At 45.2% G+C, this 14,002-nt stretch overlaps 1 protein-coding gene across 5 annotated transcripts in view; it reads left to right on the top strand.

Moving 5' to 3' along the window:
- Window positions 1–14,002, top strand: part of RUNX1 (RUNX family transcription factor 1) — a 175,724-nt gene that overhangs the window by 105,160 nt on the left and 56,562 nt on the right. The window lies entirely within an intron of this gene.

The following is a 14,002-nucleotide window of genomic DNA, read 5'->3' as shown; positions in this document are numbered from 1 at the left end:
GCAGGTGTACAAAGCTTGACCCAAAAGCCCGTAAAACCAACAGAAGGACCCTTCACAGCTTCACACTTTGGCTCCGATCCATAATCTTAAACCCCATAAATTCCGAGCAATCGTGTTTACCTTTCTATTGCAAGACTGGTTTAAGCGCTGCCCTCGTCGCTGTGAGCGGAGTCCCTGTGCGTGGGTGGGGGGGCGAGGCCAGTCAAACCTGCAGAGGAGAAGCTGGTGAGCTGCTGCTCAGAAAAAGCTCGGAGGAAAGATCGGCTTCTCTCTTTTAAGGTCAAGAATGATAAACTGTCACGTCTTCCATGTGACTTCATATGGTATTTACTTAGGTATTTTTCTTCTGTTTCATTCATATCTTTAAGTAACGTTAGAGCACAAGGCTACGGTGTTCCAAACACAACAGTGTTGTTTAGGGACACTTCGGTGCTGTAACATTCACAAATCAAAGCGATAGTGTCTACTGCGCTTAAGTTGGTTTCTGTATACTACCTTTTTGAGCAATGCGTGCGATGGTGTCTCTCTGGCTCAGGTTGAGTACTCAGGGCTCACTGACCCCTCCTCACCATTTTCCCCTCCCTCTCTCCCCATGTGAGCATCCGAGCCATCTCCTGAAGCGTGGCTGCATGCGTGGCTCCTTCAAACGTGAACGGAGTTACGAGCGTGCTTCGGGAAAGTTACAAAGGTGACCCACTTCTGCTCGCTCGCTCGATCTCCAAATGTTTTATTCCAAATGGGAGACAGGTCAGGCTTCAGACCGAGGAAGTTATCCTGATTATACACAACAGCCTTTATTTGCCTTTGAAGTGAAATGCATCTGTACGTATTCTTCCAATATAAAAACAGTCAGCAATCGTGGAAGAGCATGGCCCCGTTGAAACATAGGTGCAAGCAATAAATACGTTTTAAGAATAAGATACCAACCCAATCCCTCTGTATCCTGAGGCATTTTTAGCTGAAGATACAGAGGGAGATGTCTTTTAAATTGTGTTGTTTGGGCTGTCTTCAAAATGCACTTGGTGGAAAACACCCGCAGCTGAGAACGTAGCTTCGTAATGCTAGCAAAGAATAATAATAGGGTAATGCAGAGAAAATTATATCCATTTACTGAAAACATGAGAGATGCTGTAATGTCTAAAAGTATCAGTCATTAAACATGTTCATTTGTTATATTAAAGGTTCCACCTTTTCAGTAAATGGAATTTGCATTATGATTCAGAGATGACTGTTTAGAAGATTCAAATGAATAGCTGGCAAAGTGGCAGAGAAGCTAATAAAAACAAACCTGTAGTTCAGTTCCTGGCCATGGTAGTGAAGCTAGAAATCATAACAGTGAACTGTGTGAGTTTCAAGGTCAAAATCCAGCGGCTGAGAGAGAACAGTCCCCATTCATACAGAAAAGCTTGGCGGGGAGCGTCGCCGAGCCCCTTACCATAAGCGGCTGCTAGTAGCTGGTCACTTGCACACGGACGTAAAGCTTGTATGTCGTGTGACATCCAGGTGCTCGGGATCGTTTAAGCGATGGAGTGATTCGGGAATGCTGCGTGCTATTAGTCGGTCTTCGAGGTTAAATCTCATCACCTCCGTTGGCTGCCCATCTTTGGAGCGAGTGACTAATGTATGCTTCTGTTTACTCCTCGAACAGGGGTTTGTTTTCCAAAGGTGGGGATTGTTTGCATTTGGTACGGGATTTCTGAGGTGCTGTTCTGTAGCATTTGTATAAAGCCTAAAGCATAAGGTAGCTGCTTCAAAGGGCATTGCTTCCTTTGATACTTCACTAGAGGAAAATTAACCGAAACTTTGTTTGCTGTGTAATATTTGAGTTCGAATAAGTTCAGTTGCCACCAGTGATAATGTGATGCCAGGAGTATTATGTGAACAGTGATTGAAAGTTCACGTCGGTTACGGTCAGAGTGGACGCTCTTTGTGTACCTCGGGTGATTTAAAATCCTTGCAGGAGAATAAGGAACGGCGTCAGCCGGTGACAGTTCCCTGTGCATCGGGCGATAAGCCTGGGTGTAACCATCCCCATTGAAACCCGTGCCAATCTCTTCTAAGAGAGGAGGAAATTGTCATTCCTGACATTCTTAATAAATAGTTCAAATTTTCTTTCATGGGCTTTAAATGAAATCTAGCAAGACAGTCTGACGGCTGTCTCGGACGTAAGGCTATTGCCCAGCTTTTCATTTCAGTGAATAAGCGGCTCTGCGCTGACTGTAAGAGAGAGTTACAGCGATTCCCTCTGTTCGGGGCCTGATCCTGCCTCTCAGAGCAGATGCACCAACCAAATATTGGCCAAAGCTTAAAGAACCGAGCTGCGTTTCTGCATTCGTTTCGTCCCTAACAGCAAGTGCTTGCCCCTGTTGCTCTGACTGTGCCTGTCGTTCAGAATTGAAAAAAAAAACCAAAAAAACACCCACTTGATTTTCTTGACACCCGGAATTGGAGCTGAGAATATCACAGGTCGCATGAAACATTGAGATGTTGTATAAAAGCAATTTGGCTCGTTTTCCCGAACAAAACAGATTTACATTGGAATTGGCTGGGCTCCAGAGTTACTATTCCTCACCCTAGTTTGAGAATGCTACTGGGAAAACCTGCCCGTCTGGCTTGTAAGCCCAAGTAAGTAATTTCTGAAAGAAAAATGTAGTTTAAAACTTCATCCAATTTCAGCCACCCCTGCCTGATTACCTGGTTAAAAAAAATTAATCTTTATTTTTCTCCCTCCATTCATAAACACTTCAAACTTCAACATGCTACTACCGCAAAGTACCCTGTTTTCTTAATGTATAATGAACCAATTTAGGTTACTATGATGAAATAAATCTGATGCAAAAAGCCTGACACCATAGAAGTTCATTGGATAAAATTAAAAATAAATAGTTATTTTGGAGAGGGAAAGCTTCGTGGCTCGGTAAGCATTACATATTTTCCTCATGGAATCATTAATCCCAGTAACTATCTTCTTTGTAGAACATAACATTAAAAAACCCCAACAAATAAACATGTTTTCCAGATGAAAATAATTATTAATAGGTTATCATAATAGTAGCTAATTGGGAAGTGTCTTGGCTTGCTGCAGAAGATCTCAATCTAAAGCTGAGATCTGGAGCTGGAGCTCTGTGATAGCTTTCCAGCAAGGCCTTTGTAAAAACTGTGTCTTGGAAAGGACTGAAAATTAAGCCTATGTATACATTTCCTACCAGCTATCAGGCTTAGACTCGTGAATAAACTTTGTGATAGTTTTCAATTTCCACAGAGCCAAAGAAGGATTCCTTTTTCACAGGAGTAGCTGGTAGGAGAACATGAGACAGGTATTACTAAGCATAATCAGAAGGTTCTGCCATCGGGATTCTTCCTTCTGGATATAATTTTGGGGAAGAAAAATCGTTTTAAGCTGGAATCTCAAAAATACTTAAACCCCAGAAATTACTGGCCTGGATTCTGAGTCCAATTATTTTTATTGGTCTTCTGAAGTCAGAATTTTGCTCCTTCTGTGCAGCTTCAGCTTGTGGTTGCATTATTTAAGCACTTTGTTAAAATTTGTTTTATTTTTTACTTAAACGCATTCAAAATTATAAAAGTATGTGCAAAACAGAGGAGGATGTTATTCAACAGGATCGTAAAATCGGTATTAAGCAGCCGGCCGGGTCCTGGTCCAAACCATTGGAATGCTTCAGGGGACGCAGTATCAGATACTGGAGTAACAATGAACCGCGCTTGCCAGATGGGACGAAAATAGAAAAAATCCAACAGCAATCAAAACTGGGGGGAAAAACAAAAAAAAAAAAGAGTCAATTGAAAGAGTTTAAAAACAACCGCTTATTTATACTTCGGGCTGATAAGTATGCGGCGCTAGCAGGACGCCACGGCCGGCGGGAGGGCGGTTTGGCCGTAGAGAAATGGGCATCTCCTTTGAGTCGCCCTGCAGCCCTGCCGTCACGCCGGGCGCGGGCAGGGCTGGCACAGCCCCCGGGGTGGGAAAGCTGGGCATCCGCAACGCCGCTCGCCCCGGGGCTGCCGCTGCCGGTCCTGCCGCCCGCGGGCAGCGGCCAAAGGAAGGGGCCGCGCTGCTGGTCACGGGGGTCTTCTCCCTCCGGTCTGGTCCAAATGGTGAATTTTTCTCTAAATGATAGAGGCCAGAAGCAGTAATTTAATTTTAAAGTGACTGAGGGTTGCTTAGTTGCGTCATTAATTTTAATCTAGATTACTGTGTAAACCGAGTAGCCGTGGAAGAATTCAGCGTGCAGAGTCCCCGTGCCGGTACGGAGGAGCCGATGGCGATCTCAAGGCAAATAGCCTGGCTCGGCGTTAGATGGATGAGCAAACCCAGCCCTTCCGAGACGACGGCTGCCTCGGTGCTGGCCTTTGGCAGGGACGTAGCGGCGGGAGGAGGGGAGGGGAGACTTTCTCATTACGCCAGTGCTGCCGGAGTCGTCTTCGGCACACACTCGCTACGTGCAGCCGGGTTTGCATGAATCGCTGATTGTGTAAGAAAGTATATGTATGATGCAGCTCCGCGCGGGGCTTTGACTCAAAAAACATCATGTGGTCTGTGAGGCTGAGCATGACCGCGGCTGGCTTTGCCAGTTCCCAAACACTCTCTGCTGGGTTACTTAAAATTTAGTCTGGGTGAAAAAACTCTCGATCAGAAAGTGTCAACAGGAGAAAAATAATGGCAGAGAGCGATTTGGAGAACTTCCTGTCTCCGGGAGCATTACTGCTGTAAACAGTGGCCATGCCAAGTGCTGAACCACTGCCCTCTGTCCAATAACAATAAATCTATTTTTTGGTTCTGCAGAGCTCTGCTTGTACATTTTTGAAACTCGGGCTAACGATGAGGATGAGGCAGACACTATCCTCTGAGCATTTTCTTTTCTTTTTTTTTTTTTTTTTTTGCCATGATAAAAGGAGTTGGTCTTACCATCTTAACGAAAACAAAGTACCTCTCTAGATGAAGAGGTTACATAGTTTCAAGTGATCTGTCTGCCCTTCAGCTTTTTTTTTTTTTCCCCCTTTGTTTTTATTTTGTTTTGCCTCCTTTGGAGGCTGCTTGAGTTCTGGTAAAAAAAAAAAATATTTTGTGTATGTGTACCTATGTACCTATATATGTATGTACCTGTATTACAACCCAAATAACAGCTCCTGTTTTGTCATCAGAATAAAATCATTCTGAGAGACGAATTAGGACCCTGGCTTCAGGGCCGGCTAGTGAACTTCAGATGGCTATCCTATGGCATGCAGTTCTTGTCAGCTCACTCAGGATTAGGAGAAGTGAGGATGTTGCAAATCAGTGGCTTACAATTGCTGTCAGGAGAGTCTTTTCCAGCATAGTCATGTGCATAAACCCTCATCAGTCTGAATCGGTCTGTGTTCCCTTCTAAAAACCCTTCAGCAACAGTAAAAAAAAAAGACATTTTTCTTCTATTACTTTAAAGCCGTGTGACTGTCCACCTCTTTTGCTCCCATCCTACTTCTCTCCTGCTTTTTTCCCATTATGTTCTTTCAGCACAATTTTCTCAACCTCTCCAAACCGACCTTATTCCTTTAATCTCTGTCCTGCATCAACCTCTGTCTCTTGTTCTCCTTCCTCTACTGATGCTCTCCCTGCCCACCCATCCCCTTTGAGAGCTGCTGCCTCTCAGCACAGGTTGGGATTCCTGTGCAAGCCTTTATCGCGGGAGCAGGTTTTGGCCTCAAAGTGCCATGCTAGGAACTCCCCTTAATTCCTTCCACCTTTTCCTACCGTTCCCTCTGAGGACGGGGAGCTACCTGCCGTGGGGTGCAGGGAGGGAGCGGGCAGTGCGTGGAGGAGAGGGAGGAGGTTCTGGAGGCCGAGGCGAGAGGCGAGGAGGAGGGAAGCAGCTGCTTTGAAGGCTTGATGCCATAAGAGCTCTTCAGCGGGGTGGTGCTTGGAGCAGCCTGTGTGTGCGCATCAGTTCCCTGAAGTTTAGGGAGGAACCGAAGGAAATGTTTTGGCAAAGCCACAAAGTTTCCACAGGCTAGACTTTATGCACCACAACTCTAACAAAGCCGCGTCCATATCTGAGGCCACAGAGGTTGCTCGACATTTGAAAGTTGTCTCTGGTGGAACTTGGCAGGTTCCAAGTTTGTAATGGCAGCGTTATCTCCCCCATCACTGGCTGCATGTATATCCATCGAGTGACCCCAGACCTCTTCCGAGCTCTGAAATCAATGCGCATTGCATTAGTCTAATGACAGCACAGAGGAGTCCTTCCTCTAAGAAAATAAACTCAGAGTAAACAGTCCCAGTGCACACTCCCACGCTCAGCTAGCTACTGAAGAAGTGACTTGTCGGGTTGTCTTCTGGCGTTCACCTGCTTCAGGCCACTGCAGGCGGAAGTCCCTCGCTTGCTAAAATGGCCCTGATGATCATAAAAGTGCTCCTTGCCTTTCATATTCAGAGCAGTGCATTGCTCTTCCAGTGAACCCACACCTTCCTTGTTCCCTGTACCTGGTGCCTCTTCCTGCAGCCATGCCGAGAGGTCATCCTCTTCATCGCTCCGCAGGGCAAGGAGCATGTTTGTTTCCAGCTCCGTGCCAGAGCACTAAGGTATGCCAGCATCTGCCTGGACAGGTAGCCAGGATGGGTCTGGCCCCAAATGAAAGCCAGTGCTGGAAAAAGGGAGAGGGACTGAGACAAAATCCAGGTCTTACAGGGCTTTGTCTAGGTTCACAGGACAATGCACCATGAAATGAAGATGCCTCAGAATAGAATCTGCCAAAAACCACAACGCCTATTACACCAAGGTTTTTCCCGCCTCACGATCAGGCAAAGTTTGAGAACAGGGCTTCGAGGGGTGAGGAAATCATGAGTTCAAACACAAAAGCAGTCCTTGGAGAAGAGACTGGAATGAGGCACTCCCCTCGCCCCAAACGCTGCAGCCACCAGCCCCGAGAGCCAGGCGCGTGCCCAAAGGACCCCCAGCCAGGGAACTGCCAGGGTTGAGGACTCTGCCACCCCACCGCAGCCATCTGGCCAGGGTGCCCTTCGGGGAGGTGCAAAGTTTACGTCCGAGGCACGTCCTACAGAGCAGGGGCGTTCCCTGGGGAAATGCCCTAATGCTTAAAGCAGGAGAAGGGGCCACCAGGAGAGGCTGAGTCAGTGGGTGAGCCCCGAGCAGCAGCTCCTGGACCAAACCACCCCAGGAGAGGGGCAGAGGAGGGCTCAGGGCCGGACTGACCACACCGAGCTGCTCCTTCCCAGAGGCTGAGCTTGCGGCCTCGAGGGTGCAGGGGTGCTCATCAGGGGAAGCCCCTTCAGATATCCACTGCATCTGCTGCTAGGCATTGCCTGGATGGGGGGGGAGGGGTGTAATTTTGGACTTAAGCGTTTAAATCAAACCCGAATCCCACTTCAGGCAGCTAAATCCTCTTGTGAATCTGGGCCTTAACCTTTTCATGTCTCTCTCATTGCCTATAAAGTGCGGGTGATAATTTCTACCTCAAAAAGCTTATTAATGGTTTGAAATTATAGCTGGGTTAAGGACTGTTATTAGGCTTAAAGATCCCCAGGCATTTTCTGTGAGAAGGTGGTAGCTTTGCATTTAAGTCATTTCGTTTTGAACTGTCCTTTCCATCTGGTGTTCCTGTTGCTGTTTTTCCCTTTCTCTGAACCATTCAGCAGTGACACAGCAGTCTGCTGAATGATCGTTTCTTCATTCCACCCTAAAGCTGGATGCACTTTGTGGACGCTAAGTCATTTCTGAACACTTATTCACAAACGGCCCAAGCTCCAGTATAGAGAAGCACTTCATTTAAAACTAAAATGATATTGCACTGAGAAGAAAGAAAAAAAAAAAATCAAAATTGCCTGATATGTAGTAGGTCACAGCTTGAGAGCAGAGGTTCAGGTTTTGAGGTAGCCCACTCGTAGGAGCATCAGAGATTTACATTCGAGTCATCTTTGGAGAAAAAATAATTCCGCCCTCTCAAAATCTGTGTTGAAACACTAGTGACATGTACATCTGTATAGATTGCATATATACACTTCAAGTCTTAAAAATATTTTAACAATAAGCACTGCATTTTAAGACTCGAATTGTAACCTTGTGCTGCCACTCTGCTGTGGAGGCCGGGCACCCCACAGCATCTCATTCTTCCTGTGCTGTAATTATTGTCTCCACCCAAGTTCATAAGAATTTTATAGTGGTTACTGCAGCAACTCCACTTATAGTTAGAGGCTGCTTGGCTTTTCCATTAAAAGGTCTTCACCCCCATCACAGTCTTTTAATGCTTTAATCCATTTTGCAAACTTGATCTGCAGGCTTTCTGTCTAAGAAGGCATCCCACCCAAAATATTCAGTTAAAACAGGTCACTTGGGTTGTCTTTCAGAACAGGATGGAAAAACACTTTTTTTTTTAATTGTCAGACGTTGTTACTCTGGTTCACGCACTAACACACACACATGCACATATCACCTCCATTGCAAAGCCTGAAAGCTGGTATTTACATAGGACGTAAGCCTAAGGATGCTAAAGTACAAATAATGTTCCTGCCAGCCAAACTCCTACCACAGCTTGAAATAGTGTCTCTGTTCTGAAATTAGACAGCATCACAATATCAGGGGATTCCTGGCGGTTTTGTGTGTTTGTGGATTGTTGATGTTGGCATACAAAACTGACTAATGTCTACATTAACTACTGGGTGTCACCCTAAGCTGACTATTGTAGGACACTCTGTCTTCAGAGGCCTCCTTCTTGCCGCCTTGGTCCCAAATCTCTTGACCCTATGCCTCGCCTCAGTCAGTTCATTTATGTCCTTTCCCATGAACTCAGAGTTATTCTCCTACCCGTCTTCTGCTGCAGCTCCCTTCCCGATAAATGGCCATCAGCATTTAGTACCCACACCTGGTATCTCCTGCTACGCAGCTGCCACGGGGGTTTTTTTGCTCTAAACATAATAAATTGTTCTTTTGTGGCATCTCCGCTGAAGCACATGCACAGGAAAAGTAACATTAAGTTAGCAGAAGCTGTAACCTGAGGGAAGGAACCCAAAGGAATCCAGTTGAGACCGATGCTTTGCGCTTAACATTTTAGACACGAACATTTCAAATCAGTGCATTTCAAATCCGAGTTTTTTTAAGTGGAGAAGGGCCATCAGGTGCCTCGCAGGCAGAGTGGAGCGGCAGCGGTGGCCGCACTTTTACAGCCATTGTCGGGCTGTCAGGGAAGGGATTAGCGCAGAGGCCCCTGCAAGGCTGGAGGAGGCGGTGGACAGTCACATCGTGACAGCACGTGGGACTGGGAAGTGAAACCGCCCATCAGCGCAGAAGTGAAACTGGCTGCACACAAACTCTTGTCAAATTAAAATGTAAACATCTGGCAAAAAAAAAAAAAGAGAGAGAGAAAAATTGTGGCTGTTTTAGTGAGCTGAGTCCCACCCTTGCAACACTTGAAAATGTGAGAGATCCCTGATTGTGCAATGGCGAATCACTCTTCTGAGGGATTCAGCTCAAATACTAAACCTGTTGCTACAGTAATGGATAAAAAGCAGCGTTCAGGCTGTGATTTTTGAGTCAATGGTGACACATTTCTGGGATGCAAGGTGTTAGCATTTTTTTGTTTATACCAGCAGGAAGATGTCCTTTTTCCTGAGGAAAGGGATTTGAATGTTGGTACCTCTGTAGCACAGCAAAGCGGGGGAAAAGCGACTTTAGGACTGCTACCTGTGTGGGCATTCTCCGGTGCAAAGGAAAACGTGTAGTGTAGGGGACATGTCCTGCAGCATGCCTGCTATACCTGATGGCAAGGGGCACGCACAAAACATTGCTGTGCGTCAAGCTGCGGAGGGCCCAAGTCAGCTTTATTTTAACAGCTAGGTCACACCAAGTACAGAGCCAGCTTCTGCATCTGTTTGGTTAAATATTTCATGTCCACAGCTTGCAGGCTTAGTGTTATGCCTTTGATTTATGAAATAAGAAGATTGTCAGGAACAATTTCCAGAAGAGTGTCAGGAACTGTCCTTATCACCCACATAATGGTTTTAAGGTAAAATTCAATTTTAGTGCTTGCTTAGGTTGACAGCATCTCTATTAATGTTACTTGATTTCAGTTATGTCATTTTGGTTGCTTAATACAGTTCCTGTTTTGCCATAGGTTAAATGTGCATAAGTTTCACCAAAATAACACCTTGAAACACTTCCACCCCAGACACGACCTTCCTCCAGCCTTCTAGCACCTGGAAGGCCCAGAGCCGCAGCAGGAAAAGCAGGGGCACTGCTGGTCTCCACCACAGCATTTGTCTTGTTAGCTGGCAATAAGCTTTGGAGAACAGATGAAAAGAGAGTGACGTGCACGTCTTGGTTAAACACTCCGTAGTGCTGCAGGGAGCTGGGAAGGAAAGGGAAGGGGAGAAGCCGGCACCAGCCGGGTTCCCACAAGAGCAAGTTGCTTTACAACTTATTGCAAAGCAAATTCAATAGTTCATAGCTGGGTCTAATTTTGCAGCAGGGCCACTTTTGGCCATTTGCATGACAACTTTGCCCCATATAAATCCAGAACAAAACACCTATTGATTTAATGCGATGGAGATTTCATTCTGGGTAAGTAGATGCTATGTAAACACAGACATAAGAACTTCCTGGAGTGAGACACTCGACAGAAATGTTCAAAAGTATACCTCTATGCTGACCCAGGCTGGTTTGGCAGGAGGCAAGTGGGTGTATTTCCCAAATCTCCAACTTGACACATGCTTACAGCTGCAAAACAGCCATATAGAAATACACAAACAGATCCGTTGCCCATGCAACTGATTTGCATGGGCAGTTCTTGCATTTCTTTGGGCAATCACCCTGATTTGCTGACATCTACCCATGTGGGCATTTATCTGTTTGGACCGTTGCTCTATGGTGGTCAGAGTTTGTAAACCATTTACAGTGTCATAGCGGATGAGGTGAACAACATTTTTTTCTCATATTTAAATTCAGTGGTATCTGTGGTGCTGACGGTAAACAAACGATGTTCTTTTTTTGATGCCGCTTACTTCAGCTGCACCTCTCTTCTGATGAAATAGCCAGTGGACCAAACATCACAGGCAAAGGTGTATTCCGATAGTGTGAAACCGTCACCGGGGGCAGGAGAAAACAGTCACCATCTGAGCACAGAATTTGGACTTGTGCAGGTTTTTTGCAATTGAACATGCAACCTGAAGACCTACAAAAATATTTCACTCACATGATGAGCAGCAGCTAACTAATGAAGGGTCAGATTAGGTTGGCCCTTCTCGTCCTATTGATTACACTTGGAGTATTCAGCAGCTTAAGTGATAAGAATGGCAAAATTTGGCCCCAGTGTATAACAGTTGATATTTGAGAATGAATATGCGAGTGTGTGTATTACATCCTGCCCAGAGATACAGTCAGATATGTTATTAAAATGCAGTAGACATCTTTGCTTTGGCAGATACCCAGGAAGATGTTGTGAGAAATTGTAAAGATGTACAAAACTGATCATTTAGCATGGTTTAACAAAAGTAAGTACATAAGCACTAAAAAGTAGGAGCTGGATCTAAAAAAAAGTATCATAATCTTTCTTACTAGAACCTGGAAGTCTCTTGCTAATATAATAGAAATGTCTGTAATATAATTTGTATTGCATTTCTGTATTACATTTCATATTTTTCCATCTATACCTTTTGTCCTTGTCAGCACAAGCATTCTTGGCTCCTTTCCCTTTTATCTTCTTCTTTTTATCAAATAATTTACTGTAACAATTTAAAAAAAAAAAAAAAGACCAAAAAAACTCCAACTCTAATGACACATCTGTGATCATCAGAATAAATCCCAAAAGCAAAAGATAGTAATTACAGCCACAGCATCTGTTGGCTTCCCTTGCTCCCCCCTTCCCCCAACTCCCCGCCCTGGGCAAACTTCTGAAGCTTTAGCTTCATTTTTTTTCTGTCCTCATTTGGATGAACCTCCATCAATGGAACCAATGGCATCAATGGCTCTTTTTGCCTGAGAAAGAGGTGGATTAAAATGAAGCGATAGGTTCAAGATGTGGCCTCTCTTCCCTAAAGCGTGTCTGTTCTCATTCCCCTTTGCATCTGCCCATGCAGCCACTAATATTTTAAGCGTTACCTTCCTACGCCCCAGATCCATCTGGTCATGACACTGCTCAGGGATGACTAAAGCAGCACACAGGAGCTTCATGTGACCATGTTGTCACTTGGGATTCATTTTTTCCCCCCTTGGTTCCTCTCAAACGTTCCCAGGGGCCATAGCTTACAAGCCTATTGCTCCCTCTAGAGCCCTTCAGTGCTGTTCTGGGGGACCACTTAAATAATCTCTCATCATGTTAGATGTGAGCTCACTGCTCATTTTGCTTCCAGCCTCTGCCAGATGGGATGCAGACTGAATGCAGAATTCAAGTTCCTGTATTGCAGTGTAGGGCATGGGCACAAACACCTTCAGATGCTTGGGTCTTGGAGGCTGATCTTCGCCTTTTGCTGGTCCAGGAACAATATTGCTGAGCAGGCGTTGGTGGACAGGGTTGTGCTTCCTCTTAAGTTCTCGCAGCTTTGCACAGCATCAGGGGATCTCACGAGCAGTTCTGTAAAGTCGTGAGCTGAGGACAACTGGTTTAATCTGTCTGACTTCAGCTGTCAAATCAGCAGTGACTCTTGAGGGCACTGTTGATAGTACAGTCTCTAGCAAACCCATCAACAGTCTCTAGGTAAAAGTCAGTATTGCATTTTGGCCAGAAATGCTACTCTTTCCATTATTTTTTCAGAAAAGGGTTCTGACCTTACTGCTCTTGCAAAAATAAACATCACCAAGCAATTTTTCCTACCCTAGTTGTGAGGGAAGACTTGATGGAAGCAGTGAGTTTTGTGCTCTGCCCTTACACATATGAGGGTATGCTTGATGTCTGTGGGAAGGGTTTCCAAAGGCAGAGCCCCGTCCCACATCTGGAGGATTTAATCCTTGCACTCGTGAGGTGCTATGGGCCTAATATTAGGAGCTGCAAGGGACAGTTACAGAGAGAGCAACCGCCTCTGAAGTGAGTCTTGCATCCCAGTGAGGTACAGCTTTACATTGACATCACCCTTCAGCCCTTCCACCATTGGCAAAGACTCCCACGATGACGCAGTAGTGATTGGCTTCAATGTAGAGTCGCGCATCGTAGACCCAAGCTAATTTGTGTATGGTTTTCTGTAGATTTATGGGACTGTTTAACCCAGAGGGTCTCAGATTTTGATGTCAGCCAATGGAGGGCTACACGCTGGCTTGCTGTGACTGCTGGGATGTCATCAAATTGTCATCATGACTATCTGAGGCATCCAAAGCAGGCCAGTGTTTCAAAATGCGTTCTTGAGTTCCTTAGTACCTATTTACAGTCACTAGAGAGGTCAGTCCTTCACACAGGCTGTCTGACTCAGTTTTGGTGGCACCCACCCCTTTCGGAGCTGAGCAGAGACACTAAGTGCTCAGTGTAGGTTTTCTACCGATGGTTAGGAGATCCACTTTCTCAGGCATCAGAAATCATGGCATCTGATATAGGCTCCAGTGCTAGGGAGTCTGAATACAGCCTCCACGGACTAATCTGGTATTATTTCTGCCAGTGCAGTCTGTTGCATGTTGCATATGTATGTGTGTGTGTATGTGCACGCGCTTGTGTGTAAGTGCATTAAGCAAGTGTATACTGAAAATAAAAAACTGTATCATAACACATAAAAGCAAGGAGATGTTTACAGTCCTGCTGTCATCCCAAAACAGGTATATCCATACAACACAGATTTCACTAACAATACCTCCAATCTAAATCTACCTTTGTCGACCAGACACATAAATGATGAATGATGTAGAAGCTATGAATAAAAGTGATAAAACCACTTAATAAAGCTAAATGTAAATGAAACAGAATAACCAGAGAAAAAACACAGCCAGAATTATTGGTAAGCAGCAATGAGTGACACGTAGGTTTATGGTTATATAGTCTTGTGGTTAACCAGTATGTGGTTAATGAATAGTCTTCT

The sequence above is a fragment of the Grus americana genome, chromosome 1 (genome assembly GCF_028858705.1).
Source record: "Grus americana isolate bGruAme1 chromosome 1, bGruAme1.mat, whole genome shotgun sequence".
NCBI lineage: Eukaryota > Metazoa > Chordata > Aves > Gruiformes > Gruidae > Grus > Grus americana.
The sequence above is the reverse complement of the archived record's forward strand: the minus strand, read 5'-3'. Positions and strand labels throughout refer to the sequence as shown.